This window comes from Orycteropus afer, unplaced genomic scaffold, assembly GCF_000298275.1.
Source record: "Orycteropus afer afer isolate SDZICR_OR568_19922 unplaced genomic scaffold, OryAfe1.0 scaffold00371, whole genome shotgun sequence".
Classification (NCBI taxonomy): domain Eukaryota; kingdom Metazoa; phylum Chordata; class Mammalia; order Tubulidentata; family Orycteropodidae; genus Orycteropus; species Orycteropus afer.
This window is the reverse complement of record NW_006921958.1, coordinates 1,892,215-1,907,337: the sequence shown is the minus strand read 5'-3', so window position 1 is coordinate 1,907,337 and position 15,123 is coordinate 1,892,215. Positions and strand designations below refer to the sequence as shown.

The window sequence follows — 15,123 nt, the reverse complement described above, 5'->3', positions numbered from 1 at the left end:
CCTAGAGACCCTATGGGGCAGCCCCGCTCTGTCCTGCAGGGCCACTGTGAGTCGGAGCCTAGAGACCCTATGGGGCAGCCCTGCTCTGTCCTGCAGGGCCACTGTGAGTCAGGATCAACTCAGCGGCACAACCACAGCATGGTTAAGGCAGAAGGTCTGTATAGACACTTTATGACTCAGGAATGCTGGAATACAGTCTCCAAGAATGTGCAGTTGTTCTCTCTTCACGACTCAGTGTGCCTAGGCTAGCAGAGAGAGAATTTCCAGATTCGTGGGTCTGGGTTCTGCTGTGACCTCCTCCTGTCCGGAACCCTGTGAAGTCTTCCATCAGTGATGGTGTCAGTTACCACAAGGAGAGCTTCCCGGGTCGTGTGAGCTCCCCACTCCGCTGCCTCCACTTCAGGTGACAAGCCAGGCTGTAGCCCAGACCTGGACACAAATCCGAGGGGGTGCTGTCCGAGCTCTGCCCTCATCCTGTCCTGCTGTTAGGTGGGCAGCAGCCAATAACTGGCCCGGACCAGTGTAAAGTGAGCCGCAGTGGACCCCCCGCCAGGTGGGGCCACTGAGATGCGGGGCTGCAGACAAGGCCAGCCTTACGGAGGGTCCCCACCTGCCCCTAGTCCCGCTCCCGCCCTTCTCCTGTGCTCACCCCCCACCCCGAGGAATTATCACTGCTGGCAGTGGCCCATAGTTAAAACTCAGTGCAGAGCGTTACCTATCCGAAGGCAGTCGTGATTTCTGTTGGATTGGGTCAGATTATAGCACTCATGGAACACTTGAGCGTCAGAGTCTAAGTGGAAAATTCCGTTCACTGAAGCAAGGAATGAGAGGTGAGCAAGATGGCCTGCCCTCAGGGAGGTTGACTCTCAGAATCTTTAGAGCAGGAAATCCTCTAATAGAAATGAGCTGCATTGTCCCTGGAGGCACGTGGTCTGTGGGCTGAGCAGATGGAGAGGTCCTTTGAGAAGTGGCTGCTCGGCTTCCTGCAGTTAGGAAGGGACTGGGGAGAGGGTGGGAACCTGGCAAGGAAGCACTGTGGGCAGCGGCGGCATGGTGGGGAGGCCAGGTGCCTGGCCGACAGTTGGCTGTTGCAGCCTTGTCGTAAATGCAGATGTTCCGAGCCCTCATTGGTCAGGTGTGTGATGTGCGGGTCACAAGTACACAGCCCTCCCTGTGCCTGTGACAGCGATGCACAGGGGTCCCTGCAGAAGTAGAGGCTACGGACGGGGCCCAGAGGGCCCCAGGGCAGAGCACACTCACCTGGAGGGGAGGAGATCAGGGAGGGAGGAGGACTGGCTTTTTTGCTTTATTTTCTTATTTTTGCTTGCTTGTTTTATTTCATTTCATTTGGGTCTTTAGAATGCACCTTCAAATCCACACCATACTGTTGCTGCTACACCAAGAACGTCTTTGGACAGAGTGAACTTGATGAAATACCCTTTCATTTCATTTCATGCATTAGGACGTACGCAGCAGTGTATTAAAGGGAAAAATTTCCCTAGCTGTCGGTTTGCAGAATGAATGCAACTTTTTTAACGGGTTTTTCCACACAGTTTCATAAATTTTTTTATATTCCTGGCAGGCCAGTGGGCATAGCATCTTTCCCGGCTTCTTCTGAGTTGTGATGCTGAAGCCATGGCAGGTGCAGAAAGGAAGATGCTGATCTTCCTCCTTGACTTATAGATGGGACGTGCCAGCTAGTGTGATATGCTCCTTAAACAGTACAGGACACTGTTAAAACTGAGTTCACACATCCAAAGACATTTTGGTGTCAGCAGCAAGAGTTTGGTGTGAACTTGAAGGTACATTCTGAAAGACCCAGTGGACGGTCTAGGGTCTGAGGAGAGATTCTGATATGAGTTTCTAAGTGGTGTTTCACTCCTAGAACAAAGACTGGCAGCCTGTCTATCTGTCTGCTCAGTGAGAAGAAACAGAACACAGCAGTGAAGGTACGATGATTTTCTTTCTCCTCACTCAGAATAGGATGTGCAGACCCCAAGTCCTGCACTTGATTGAGGGGTGACAGTCCACACAGACCTAGACGTGAGGCAGCCCACAGGCCCCTGTCCCCATGCTCACTGCTGTGACTGTAGGGCAGCCCGGGGTCTCGGGGTGTGGTGAGTGGGCCCCACAGGTGGCACAAGAGGTGGTTTTGTTGATTCCAGGTTGGATCCTGTTTCGTTTTCATAATTATACATTGATGAACATAAAACAATATAATTAGCACGTCAGATCCATGATTTTCTCAAACTTCAAAGTACTCTAAAAGTGTTTGTGTTTTAAATGACCACTCTCACTTGACTAGGTGTGTTTGGGGTCATTGCCCAACTCTCTTGATTGAATCCAAAGTGAAAGCGCTCCGTAGTTGACGGACCAGGTCTGGTCCATGCAGGAGTGAAGGGTCATCCCTGAAGACGTTGAGCAGAGCACCCCACGTTCACTCAGACCGCAGATGCTTCTCTGCGGCTGAAGCGACATTTTGTCCGTTGTCTTATCTGCATGCCCAGATCCTCAAGTTGTAGGAGAGACTAGAACTGTGACAGCAGTACTGAAGGTTCCTTTTAGGAGCAGGTGGCCTCTTTCATCTAATCTAAAAATGGTCTTTTCCAGAAATGGAGCTGGGGAGAGGGCAGCACCACACCGTCCCTTGGTTGGACCTCTCCGGGCAGCTGGTGCTGCAGCCCCAGGCCCTCACGAGTTCCCTGGAGTCCTGGCGTCTTCCTCTTTAGTGCCGGCAGCTGCCCAGGAGACGGGATCATCGGAGCATTCTCTCCCAGATGACTCAGTGTCTGTGGGTGAAATTGCCGAGGCCCGTTGCCCAATCTGGCATTCAAGTCTCTCAAAATCACTAGGTCGTATGCTGCTTGCTTCAGACATACAAAGGTCCAGGCTGTTGTCAAGTTGCTTGGGGACATGGGTAAGAGGAGTCACACTTTAATATGTTAGTTGGGCCTTATCGGGCATCTGGACCTAAATTAGACGAGTGAACCTCTTCACGTGCTGGGAAAGTAGCCACGGGCCCTCAGCTTGACCACACCACCACCCGTTCCTCTCCCAAGGGGACTTTGCCAGAAAAAGTCCTGAAGATGAACGTTCTGAAATTTAAGGAGCCCTAGTAGCGCAGTGGTTAAGCACCCAGCTGCTAACTGAACGGTTAACAGATTGAACCCACCAGTCCCTACGCAAGAGAAAGATGCGGCAGTCTGCTCCCGTAAAGATTACAGCCTTGGAAACCCTCTGGGACATACCCACTCTGTCCTCCAGGATGACTGAATTGGAATCGGCTCCATGGCAATGAGTTTGCTTTGGCTTGGGTTTCTTAAATTGAGATCACTCAAGGTGATGAAGCCTCTTCTCCTTTGCTTCCCCTTCCTGCCAGATTCCTGGAAAGGGGGTCATACTGTTAAGAGTGTGTGTCCAAGCACATTCATTATAAGAAAAAAAGCAGCCCATTGTCTTTGGGGTCTGGAATCTCTGAACCCAGGAGCAGTCGTTGGCCCGTTCCTGATGGGAGAGCGTGGGCTCCTTGGCCGGGGCGATCTAGGAAGCCAGGACTCAGGCCGTGTGGCAGGTGCAGGGACTCTGTGTGGCTAGAATCGGGGCAGTGGGGCCAGGGCACTGGAGTCAGAGAATTACACCCAGGAGCCAAAGTGGACAGTGGCACCCCCAGGCTGGGACCTATTTTCAGCCAGCTGTGAGTATTCAAGGGAACTAAGTAGAAGGGACCATCGACAATTTGGATATTTGGTTGGCGATCATGGTATTAAATCAGACTTGGGGCTAAGGCAGCATCCCAGATGCTTGATAGTTTGTTGAGGGGACTCTTTCCTATTTCTGCAATGTGGGCTCTTGGGGAGCTTGGCCTGTGACAAAGTTCTTTGCATTCGAATTCCTTGGTTTTGAATTCACAGCTGTCTCATTGAGGAATTGAAAACTCTTAGAGGTGACGTTTTTGCTCCACAAGAGAAAGCTGTGGCAGTGTTTCTGTGGTCTCCTTGGGGACAGGCGGCCTCTTGGTTTTTGATAAGGACAGGAAGCGTGTGGGCCCTTCCTGGGAGAGTAGTGCCTAGCACGTGGCAGTTTCTCAAAATGTGTGAGCTATTGTTATTCTTAAAATAATTTAAGGTGAAAGTTGTTGTTGGACACTAGTAGGTGGGTTCCAACTCAGTGACTGTGTACAACAGCACGCAGTACTGCCCAGTCCTGCCCAGGAGCAGCCACAGGAGACGAACTTGGTTTAAAATCAGGAAGGGGGTGCGTCAGGGTTGTATCCCTTCACCAGACTTACTCAATCTGTTTGCTGAACACATCATCAGAGAAGCTGGACTATATGAAGAACGTGGCATCAGGATTAGAGGAAGACTCATTAACAACTTGCGATATGCTGATGACACAACTTTGCTTGCTGAAAGTGAGGATGACTTGAAACGCTTACTGATGAAGATTGAAGACTACAGTTGGCAGTATGGATTACCCCTCAATATAAAGAAAACAGAAATCCTCACAACGGTACCGATAAGCAGCACACAATAAATGGAGAAAAGATTGAAGTTGTCAAAGACTTCGTATTACTTGGTTCTACAATCAACACCAATGGAAGCAGCAGTCAAGATGTCAGACGTCTTACAGCACTGGACAAATCTGCTGCAAAGGACCTCTTTTAAGTGCTGAAGAGCAAAGATTCTTCCTTGAAGACTGAGGTGCACCTGACACAGGCCATGGTATTTTCAGTCGCCTCATATGCGTGTGAGAGCTAGACAATGAAAAAGGAAGACCGAAGAAGAGTCGATGCTTTTGAGTTGTAGTGTTGGCAAAGAGTTCTGAAAGTACATGGACTGCTAAAAGAACTAACGAATTTGTCTTGGAAGACATGCAGCTGGAATGCTCCTTGGAAGTGAGAATGGCCAGACTTCATCTCACCTACTTTGGTCATGTTGTCAGAAGGGACCATTCCCTGGAGGAGGATGTCATGCTTGGCACAGTGGAGGGACAACAAAAAAGGGGAAGGCCCTTGTGGGTAGTTAAGTTTGTGTGTCAACTTGGCTGGGCCTGGTTGAGTGTTTGGGCAGCTGGATGTAGTTATTCCCCATGGTGAGATTGGTAATTAACTCTATAGTGGGATCTATTGGAGCAGCTGAGTAGCTGCTTTGGGTATGTGGTCTGCTTCTCATATATAAGAAACAGCTTTGGGAATGGTCTTTAGCTTATGGCACACTTGAACCCCGCATGTAGCCATGTTGTTGTTTAGCGGCCTGCTGTGTGATTTGGTAACATCAGGACTGTGCCTTTTTACTTGTCAACCTTGGGCTTGGCAGCCTCAGCAGCCAGCAGCTGTCTGAGTGAAGAAAAGCCTCTAGCTTCAGTGGGCCGGGAGCTGGAGGCAGAGCTGAAGCCCAAAGTTGAGGGGTTTTCACTCAGCCCCTAGAGCCTGGCACTTGGAACTCAGACTTAAAGCCTCCAAACTGTAAGAGAATAAACTCCTGTTTGTTCACACATCCCATTTGTGGTATCTTCTGTCAGAGTGGCACTAGGGTACCAGAACAGCCCTCAACAAGATGGATTGAGACAGTGGCTGCGATGATGGGCTCAGGTGTAGCAAAGATCACGGGGCTGGCACAGGACCAGGCAGTGTTTCATCCTGCTGCACGTGGGGTCTCTATGAGTTGGGGCCAACTCGACAGCCCCTAACACCACCAACAACAACCTGCACTATCCTCATGGTCATTGCAGTGTCTGAGCCCATCACTGTGGCCACTGGCAGCCCATCAGTGATTTTGTGATTTTGCTCAGTCATTACTGTAAACGAGTCATTCTATTATTTTGGAAATGTATGCCTTAAGCTAGAGGATACAAAGAAAATCATTTTTTAAGATGCTTTGTAGACTGAATAACTTTACCTAAATATAATATTGCAGTTTTAAACACCTGGGGTGATGCATGCATTTTTCTCAACTAACTGAATTTAAGGATTATTTGCATAATTTATAAGTTGCATTTGCCTTTATGTATGCACTACTCTATAAAACAAATGAAACAAATGTCCTTCCTTTAACTTCAGCTTTAAATCCTGACTTGATGCGAGTAATACATTAGCAGATGTTAAAAGAAGAGTGACGATATATCAGGCAAATGCACAACAAAAGCTGGGATCATGGTATTAGTGTTGTGCAAAGTTGAGTTCAAGGCAAAAAGAAAAATATGAAGAGGGAGGATTACTTCACCATGCTTAAGCTAGGATGATAGCCAATAAAAAAGCAAGCCCATTGCCCTCAATTCCAGCTCATAGTGACCATGTAGGACAGAGTAGAACTGCCTGATAGCATTTCCGAGGCTGCAAATCTTTATGGAAGCAGACTGCCACATCTTTCTCCCGCGGAGTGGCTGGGGTGTTCACTGGCCCTGCTGGCCTTTTGGTTAGCAACTAAACACTTAACCACTGTGCCACCAGTGCTCCTTTTGGATTGTATAATTATCATGAACCTATGTACACCAAATGATTTAGCACCAAAATGTATAAAGTGAGAACTAGGGTGCTGACTGGAACAGGGTGCCCACTGCAGCAGCACTTATACTGAAGCTGGACCAATACCGAGAAGGTTAGCATGGCTCCCATACAAAGATGACATGTAAGTCTGTGAGCATTCCATGTCGTTTGGAAGGGGGAATCACTTTCTAGAAGATGGTGGTGGTGTTGTTACGTGCCGTCGAGTCGGACTTTTGTTATTTTTGGTGATGGGAAAGGCGATACCAAATGTGGATGAAGTCTGCCAAACTTGACCAAGGTAAACAAAGACATGAAGAAGTATACAAGAAAAGGGACAACTTCAGTAAGTGCTCTAACGTACACACCTCTGCGGCAGAGGTAAGTTTCTTCTGTGAGTCTCTTCCTTCCTTCATTCCTTTTGCCCCAGATGAGTGAAGATCAGTGGTTGTATCTTAGGTGGCCACTTGTGAGCTCTTAAGGCCCCAGACACTACTCACCAAACCAGGATGTATAGTGTTATCTCTATGAGCTCCACTATGCTAGTTGACTGAGTTGTCCCATGAGACTGTGTTCCCAAGCTTTTCATCCAGTAACCGATCCATTGGGTTCCTTGGGTATGTCCAGGAAGTGTCTGTGTCCTCCATGGGCTTTACTATACATATGAATTTCCACACAGCACACCCAGATGTGGACACCTGCTCCTCACGTAACACTCATGTCATTGTTCTACATTTCACATTTATGACAAACCAAAAAAAAAACCCATTGCCATCGAATTGGACCCAACTCATAGCAACCCCTCCTTGGGTTTCGGAGGTGGTATCACTACGGAAGTAGATTGCCCTATCTTCCTTCCGAGGAGTGGCTGGTGGATTTGAACCTCCAGCCTTCTGATGAGCAAATGCCTTAGGCACTATGCCACCAGAGCTCCCACATTTGTGACAGTAGGTAAAAAATCTACCATCCGACTATTTTGTCTATTAATGGTGTGTGTCTGGCAGTAAGGAGCACCAAGGCTAGAGTAACACTGGCTGTGGTGGTTAACATTACGTCACCTTGACCATGATTCCCAGTGGTTTGGCACTGAGGTGCTGATATAGTCATCCTCCATTTTCTGACCTGATGTGGTCATCCTCCATATTTTGGTTTAATGCTGCTTTTCACAGAAAGACCTGGTCTTTGGACCCTAACTGTGTTGATAAGTGGGGAGTGGGTATGTACACATATGCCTGCAGATACGCCTATTCACACATGGGCATGGACTTGCATGTGCCCTCCTGTGCACATACATGCATACATGTCTACCTGTGTAACCACACACATATCCCACAGGACTATAGCCTACACAAACCACAACCTCTTCTAACCTGAGACCTAGGTTAGAGACCAGAGACCAGAACTAGATGGTGTCTGGTACCACTACTGACCTTTCTGACCAGGGGCACAAGAAAAGGTCCTGGATAGAATGGGAGAAAAAATATAGAACAAAATTCAGATTCCTAAAAAAAAGCCAGACTTACTGGGCCAGTAGAGACTAGAGGAACCCCTGAGACTGTCACCCTAAGACACCCTTTGAACTTAGAGCTGAAACTACTCCTGGAAGGCGCCTTGCAGCCGGTAGCTGAGTGGCTAATAAAGCAAGCAGAGTACGTCCTGAGAGTGACGTCTTTGCTTCTGAGCACTTGACTGGTAAGTCATGTGTCCCTGGCACGGGCCGGATGAGGTGAAGAGCAAGAGAGCAAGTCCAGCATGATTCGCTGTTGTGTGACACATCTGTGCACAGGGGGCCCCAGGGGGCTCTTCGGTCTTCCACTGCATGGATTTATTTTATTTTATTTTACAGTGTGCATGCGTCATTTTTCTGAAAAAGGTTGTTCAGCCGTCTCTAAGGCATGCTTGTACATCATGTTAGCAATTGAATACCAAGTTCTCGAGTCAGCCCACCAGGGATCGGTGATGCGGGGCGTAGATCTCACGTGTTGGTTCCAAGCCTTCGTTTCTGTCTGTCCCTCCCCATACGACCCCTTACTAAGTTATTCCCCTGGGTTTTGAAAAGATAACCCAGCACATACTGTGCTTCGGCCCCTTGTGTCTCAAGGTTCTTCAAGAGTCACTGCTGGTGCGCTTATCCCTGAACGAACGTTCCTCGTGGGCACTTAGCACCAGAAAGAACCTTGTTTTTTGTATGTGGAAGCTTGAGGCCCATAAGGGTTAAGCAGCTGTTCACTGCTGGCTGACTCACAGCAGCGGCCCCGCCTCCCTCATCTGCCTGCCGCTCTCCAGCTTTCCAGGGTTCATCTTCTCCCCCAGTTGGGCCCCCAGCAACCCTCCCCAGAAAAACAGCTCCTCCGTAATCCTTTATAAACCTATCCAATTTGGAGGATATTTTTTCCTTCAAATCTAGTTATGCCACAAATTGGAAACACCAAAACGTTCATGAGCTCACTCATCAAGGAGATTGGCTCCCTCTTGGCCCAGTGGGCACATTTGGAATAATTGGATTTGAGGCTAGTTCAGCCTCTTCCGGCCCGAACTGAAGGTCCCACTGCTACTGCCCTGCTCTGAGCACGAGGCGAGCAGAGCGCTGCCCCTGTGGGCTGTTTGCCAGGACGTGCATATGCAGACCATTGATTACCCAGAGCCAGGCACCGTCAGACAGAGTCCATATCTTTCCGGCGCCAGTGTCGTTGCTGAGCACTGTGCAGAAATGCCTGGAGAGTGTGAAAACGTTGCTTCCATGTTGGACAGCTCTAAACTCGATTGAGGAGTGTCCGGGTCCAATGGCAGAAACCAGCCGGCGTTTCCCGAGGGCGCACCGCACTGCAGGCATTCCTCCACGCACGTTATGTCTTTTCACTCACACAACCTGAGTAGGTGCAGTTAGCCCCACTTCCCAGCTGGGGAAACTGAAGCCCGGAGAGGTGAAAAGTATTTTTCTCAGGGTTACAAGGTAGTAAGAGGTGGGACAGGGATTCCAACCCATGTAATCCAGCTTCCTGCCCAGGTTCTGGGCCCTTAAGCTGGGCTACCTCGGGTGGTAGGGGCTTGATATCTGTTGGCCACGTGCAGATGGCCTCTGAGGACCATGAACATGACTGTGCTATAGAAGCCTGAGGGTGAGACTCAGAGTAGAGAGAAGAAGTCTTAGAAAACACCTTATAGAGAAAAGTAGGACTGAGCTGACCAGGTCGGGAGGTTTTCCCGGTGGCACCACCTCACGTCACCAGGTCCGTCTCCCACTTGGGTGGCTTTGAAGGGCTCATGGTTGGAGAGGGTGGGACACTCATCAAACAGCCAGTGCGGCTCCAGTCACCACATCGCTGTGGAGTCCAGGCTAGACCCCCAGGCCAGGTGTAGCTGATCCTCAGGTCCTGCTCACGGAGGTGGGAGTAAGAGGAAGATGCTGCCCCAGTTAGAGTGGTGCCACTTTGCAGTCCTTCCGGTCCAACACAGAGAGTGGAGAGGACCATCCGAGGCTCCTACGAGGCCAGGAGAGGACGAACAAAAAGACCAAATGTTTGGCTGCAATTTGTCCCCGAGGAAACATACCCTTTTGGTCAGCCCTGTGAGTAATCTCGAGTGCGTAACTCCACGTGGCTGGGGGGCCTGGTGTGACCACCCCTCTTGTGAAGTGCAGATGGTGCAGAGTGCCGGCCGTCCTCCCCCGTGCACACCGCCGACACCGCCGCCCGTCAGTCCACTGTTACAGAAAAGAGAAGGCTGGGATGTCTGTGGCTCTGAGTCGGTTACTAACACTTTGATTTGCACAATCACTGGGCTGCATTCTGGGTCACGGGCCTGGTGCTTCCTGCAGCCCCTGGAGGGTCTCTGAAAGGAATGGGGTGAGCTGGGAGCCCGGGGCTGGCCCCCACCTGGGCGTACTCCTGTCAGGGACCCAGTAGACGTGCTGCCCTGGAGCCATGAGCCGTGATGGGTGTGGGGGCGTGATGTCTCAAGGAGCAGTCTGTGACAGTGTAATTACCCTGCCACCTTGCCATAAGGGCCCACGTCTCAGCAAGTGCAGGTGGGAGGCAGAGCGTCCCTGCATGTCCGACCTGCTTGTTTCATTCCTGAAATTACCGTTTCACGGATCTGGGTCCAGCCCTTCTTCCCCCAGACAGGCTGCAGTGCTCTTGAGAACAGCCGCGGCTCCCAGCCTCACCTGGCACCTTGTAGATGGGCCTCCTGCACCTCACTACGTCAGACACACGTGGGACAGCGATCGAAGGTCCGTCACTGGGCACTGCGCAGACAGGCCTGCCGTGGCCTCAGCCCCTCAGCCTCACACAGGACAGTGATTAGATTCCATCACCTGGCGCCGTGTAGCCAGACCACCCGTGGTCTCACTCCTCCAGGCTCACACAGGACGGTGATCAAGATCCTTCATCTTCTGTGGGAGCACCCTTTGGTTTCCAGTGTGTTTTCCTGCATCTTGGTTAACGTTCTCTGTGTAATTTGTGTATTGTTTGAGATAGCAAGCTAACAGGCTTTGGAAACATCAACTTTTTCTGTTAGTTGATGCTTTAGGTGTGTGGTCTCGCAACAGGGTGGCTCCCCACGTGGTCCCTGCTACCTGACTGAGGTCACTCAGCCTCACGCGGTCTCTTCCACAGCCTCACAGGCCCATCTGGCTTCTCATGGGAGCTGTGCTTCATGGAGCATCAACGATGTCACTACCCATGAGCACTGCAGTTCTCTTGGCATCGGCATCGTTTGGGTGGGCTGTTGGCTGGGCACCTACTTGGTGCTAGGCACAGTGCCAGGGGCCAAGGATGCCTCCTGTTGGGGCCAGGACAGTGAGGCTGGCGGGGGGATGCTGTGTTCCTCCCCTCCCACCTCCCCAACTCCCTCCAGACAGCACCCCAGTACAGTGTGATGAGGCCGGGGCCAGTGTCAGTGACAGGAAGTCCCCAGGTGTCTTCCCTAGTGCTGCTTCGACAGAAAGACCACAGGCAAAGGGCCTTAACTTACAGACTTACTGCTTGCAGTTGAGGAGGGTAGAAGTCCGGACTCAGAGGCCAGCTCTGGACGAAGGCGCTCTCTGTGGGTCAGCTCTGGGGGCAGGTCCTCGTCTCCTCAGCTTCTACCTCCTCGGAAACGCCACGTGTCTTGGCGTCAGTCTTCCCTGGGTCTCGGAGTTCTCAGTGTAGGGACCCCAGGCCCAAAGGACATGCTCTGTGCCTGGTTATTTCCTGGTGGTACTGAGCTGTTTCCCTCTCTGCTCACTTCTCTCTTTACATCTCTTGTAAGATAAAAGGTGGCACAGGCCACATTCCAGGGAAGCTCCTATCACATTGAATCGAGGCTGTGACCTATGTCAGGGTGTTGCCTCCCACCCTCAACCTGCTTCGTTAACATAGCAAACATAACTTAATCCTGATTTATATAACTTGGTCCTGACTTAGTAACACAGAGATCAGAATTGGCAGCACATCTCAAATGGAGGATAATTACATCAAATCACATCACAAGGGATGATTACATCACTGTAACTACCAAACTGCATCATTATGTAACTGCCAAACCACTGAGAATCATGGCCCAGCCAGGGTCATACATATTTTGGGGGACACAATTTGATCCGTGACACCAAGGAACACCTCCCCGAGTTCCCAGGAAGATGGACTCACTCTCCACTACCTCAAGCTCTGCTGGGGTCTGAGGGGTCCCCTGAGATAGGAAGCAGTGTTACTAATCTTTATTGGCTAATAGCTTTCATGTTACTAACATCTTAGCAATGATGACTTGATGGCCAGGTGAAAGGAGACTGGACCTTGATAGGCTGATAGTGATACTAAGAAATCAGTATTACAGGGTAGAGCCTCTAACGTGGGTGGCATGTGGTGTAGCGTGGTTTGATAGAGATGAGAGATGGTACCAGAGCAGTCCAGGTGCCTGGAGGGTGTGTGCACGGCCCCTGGTGTCAGGTTCCTGCACCTGTCACAGAGCTGCTTTGTTGCTGGGGCTTCTGGTCACCAGGTACAATAACCCATCGTTTGCCATCTCAGCAAAATGCTAGTATGCAGGGACGGTGGACTGACAGGGCCTCCACCCAACGGGGAGAACTCCTGGTGCATGTCTAACTGTTCCACACAAGGCGTCCTAATTCTAGAATTAGATTCCCACGTGCGGAATGTGGCCTGTGTCAACAGGTAACACCATTTTGCGTTTATATCTTTATTCTTGGGTTTTTGTTTGACTTCTTTTATTTCCGTATTGAAAACACCAAGCCTTCCGATACAGCACGCATCTGTTGAGTTCCTGTTATATATCACCTCGTTCCAGAAGGGAGGTTCACGGGGGGGTTCAGGGTTCACATGTCCGTGTCCCCATGAAGCATTCTAGTTTGAGAAACTGGAGCCGTAGAGTAAGTCCATGACGTCACCGTGTCCTGAGGGTGATGAGTTTCCCCCAGTGAGACTTCCCCTGGGTCCCTGGCCTTTATCTTGCCCCTACCCTGCCCCACCCACACTTTGCCAGAGGCTGCCCTTCTCAAAGCTGGGAAATGTGAATGAACTTGGCTTTAACCCCTGCTTTTTGAGAAAATTACCTTGAGCTGAAAACATCTGCCTTGTAAAATTACTAAGGACCACACTGGGATTTCTTGAGAAAGGGATGGTGGTTGGGGGTCTGTGGTGGGAAGTTGGGCGGGAAGTGGATATTACCCCTTTGTTGATATGCAAATAAAGGCAAGCTGCAGAGTCTCTCTGGGGAGGGAGGGGAACCGAAGGGGAAGCAAGCCCAGTGTTAGGGGGCATGGTGCAGGTTTGTGGGCCGCTTGGCTTTGGGGTCACTGTCCTCTTCCTCAGCAGACTTCCATCTCAAACTTGGCCCTGGGCCTCACAGCTCTGTCCCGGGAGGAGGGTATAAACCTGAATGTGTGACCAAGCTGGCCAAAGAGCACAATTGGAATTACAGTAAGAAGTTACTGTTGTGAAAATAGCAGAATTGGAATTTGACAAGGGACCCTTCATGGTGGATTTTGAGCTATGGGTTGTTTTTTAAGATGGAAGTGTCCACGTAGGAGCTGCTGGCCAGTCTTAGGTTGTCTGAGCCGGCCCCAGCTCAGAGACCCCAGGCACCGCAGAACAACGCCCTGCCCGTTTGCGTTACAGAAGTTTCATCTGAGGTTCCATTAGCCGGCAGTCCTTCAAGGCTGCCAGAGACCTGGAATTGCACTGGGAGAGACGGCAGTGGCCCCAGTGGACTAAGGACAGGAGCGGGGCTGGTTCTTCATGGCCGGAGCTCCCGGAGCCCACCGAGCTAGAGGAGCGTCGCAGCGGGCAGGTGCCTTCTGAAGCAAGTGGACACTCTCAGGATGAGGTACCTCATTAGAAAGCCCTGCCTGCTTCCTGGTGTGGCAGTGGTTACTCCAGCCCCATTACATCAGGCGGTATAGACAGGCCGTGAAGGGGAGGGAAGATGGCCATGTTTGAATAAAGTAACAGCCTTCAGCAGAGGCAGTGTTCTCTGGTGAGGTTAAACCGGAGGCTTGTCAGAGCTCAGACACCACCGACTAAGTGAAGTGATTTCCTGTGGGCCGTCAGGAAAGAAGGAACGCTCCCAAGCGAACATCACACCTTGACTTCAGGGCCAGAAATGCGGACTGCACGTATGTTAGCGTGAACGAACTCGGGCACTTGCAGTGTAAAAGGATTTGTTGTCATTTTGAAAATCATCAACCAACTTAGGAACCGTTGGAGAGGTTAACTCATTTGGAGGTTATGTGGGTGCTAAGAGCTCTAGTGGCACAGTGGTCAGGTGTTTGGCTGCTAACCATAGAGGTTGGCAGTTAAACCTACCAGCTGCTCCATGGGAGAAAGATGAGGCCATCTGTGTCCCTGAGAGAGTCACAGCCTTGGAAACTATGGGGCATTTCTTCCCTGCCCTGTGAGTCAGAATCCATTCTGGTGGCAGCAGTGGGAAGGGGCGGTGGTTAAGTGCTAAACGACTGGCCAGAAGGTTGGCAGTTTGAACCTGCCCAGAGGCACCTCAGGAGACGAGCCTGATGGTCTGTTTCTGAAAGGTCACAGCCGTTGAGAGCCCAGCAGGGCGCACTTCTGCTCAGACGCACAGGAGTCGGCAGCAGCCGACAGGGGTCAGCTTAGACGGTGTTTGGTCCTGTTACTTCCAGGACATGGAAGTGAATGTTTCTTCCAGCAATGTGTGTTGACAATGTTTTCAAGTAGTACGAATGTGGACTCACAGAGTAAGAAGAGGTCACTGTTACCAGGGCCAGTGAGCCGCCGCCATATCTAGGGTGTGGAGCTTGAGAGCTACCTCTGCCTCACGAGAAAGCTCAGAGAAACAGGTCCCTGGTCCTGGCTCAGGCCCTGCTCTTTAGAATGTAGCTCTGGCACCTTCATTTCAGTCTGTCTCTGTCACTCATAAGCGAGCCCTGGTAGTGCAATAATTAAATACTCAGCTGCGGGCCAAAAGGTTGGCAGTTTGAACCCACCAGGCATTCTGCGGGAGAAAGATAATGGCTCTCTGCCACCTTGGTAAAGATGACAGCCTTGGAAACCCTCTGGGGCAGTACTTCTCTGTCCTCTAGGGGCGCTGTGGGTCAGAATGGACTCCACGGCAGTGGGTGTGGTTTGGGCTTTGCTTCTGTGAAGACTGACAGCCTTGGAGACCCT

At 50.7% G+C, this 15,123-nt stretch overlaps 1 protein-coding gene and 1 non-coding gene across 2 annotated transcripts in view; both read left to right on the top strand.

Annotated features, from left to right (window-relative positions):
- The window catches only part of PPP2R5C (protein phosphatase 2 regulatory subunit B'gamma), a 142,236-nt gene that overhangs the window by 31,426 nt on the left and 95,687 nt on the right, over positions 1–15,123 (top strand). The window lies entirely within an intron of this gene.
- LOC122151279 lies at positions 6,548–6,654 on the top strand. The gene has a single exon (XR_006164071.1). It is a non-coding gene; the product is annotated as a U6 spliceosomal RNA (small nuclear RNA).